Source organism: Corylus avellana, chromosome ca7 (assembly GCF_901000735.1).
Source record: "Corylus avellana chromosome ca7, CavTom2PMs-1.0".
In the NCBI taxonomy this organism is placed as follows: Eukaryota; Viridiplantae; Streptophyta; class Magnoliopsida; order Fagales; family Betulaceae; genus Corylus; species Corylus avellana.
This window is the reverse complement of record NC_081547.1, coordinates 13,477,481-13,478,637: the sequence shown is the minus strand read 5'-3', so window position 1 is coordinate 13,478,637 and position 1,157 is coordinate 13,477,481.

The window sequence follows — 1,157 nt, the reverse complement described above, 5'->3', positions numbered from 1 at the left end:
GTAGACCTAAACGAATTGACCAAATAAAATATTAAAAAAAAAAAAAAAAAAAAGCAATGATTTTGAAAGAAGACATTGACTTCAAGTCAAATGAAAGTAATTAGAGAATGTCTCATGCTTGTATACGTGGGTCTGCAACTACCTTTAATTCTTGCATTTCTTCCTTGAATAACGGTATCTTATTCTGTCTTTGCTCTGTCCTATACTTGTGACACAAGCTTTTCTCCTCAAAACAAAAAAACATTAATAAACAACAAAAACACAAAACACAAACAGTTTTTTTTTTTTTCTTCTTCTTTTTTCTTTTATGTTACATTAGAAATACTTTTTTAAATAAAAAATCCTCCTAACCTCCTTCGTGCAAAAGGGCATGAAAGAGAGGAAACTTACAATGCAAGGATAAGAGCTTTAACCTTTTTAACAAACAAGGCATAAAAGAGAGCAAACTTTTAGACTGTTAAGTAGAAGAGCCAAGCAAACTTACAATGTAAGCAGAAGAAGAGACTGATGTAACAGTTCTACTTGATTGATGGGTACGTAAATAAATACATCATAGTCCTGGGAAATGAAGAATCACAATACCTATGGACACCTTTTGGTCTTCCTGTTCATTGTTTGGGACGCATTAATTCATTACAGATTAATGAATTTTAAATTGAATTAAAAAGAGGTACTATGCATGTGGAAGGGAAGCGATCAGGTCTGCAACTCTTGGTTTGGTGTATAGTGGAAAGAAATGTAATGTTCTCTGATCTAACGCTCAAAATATTTTTGAAAGTTTCCACTTTTATTTGCCAGTTATCTTTAGTTTAAAAAAAAAAAAAAAAACTTTGCTTGCCCTATAAATATTTGAGTGTTTTTGCAATCATACCTCAAAAGTTTAAAAATTTGAAATATTAGATCGTCAAGTTTAAAAAATTTGTAATATCACCTAACTTGTTAGGATTTTCTGTTAAATCTTAACGGAAGATATAAAAATTTCTAAAATACTCTTACGTAAAAAAAAAAAATAATAAAAAAATGAAAATATTCCATGGCCAACTTAACCATGTGGGTCATGGCTGTGGAGTAATGCTATAAGTCACTCTTATGTCACTTTTGTGTCCCTCCAAAAATGATATGATTTTTAAAATCATTATTGAGCTTGTAATTGATCA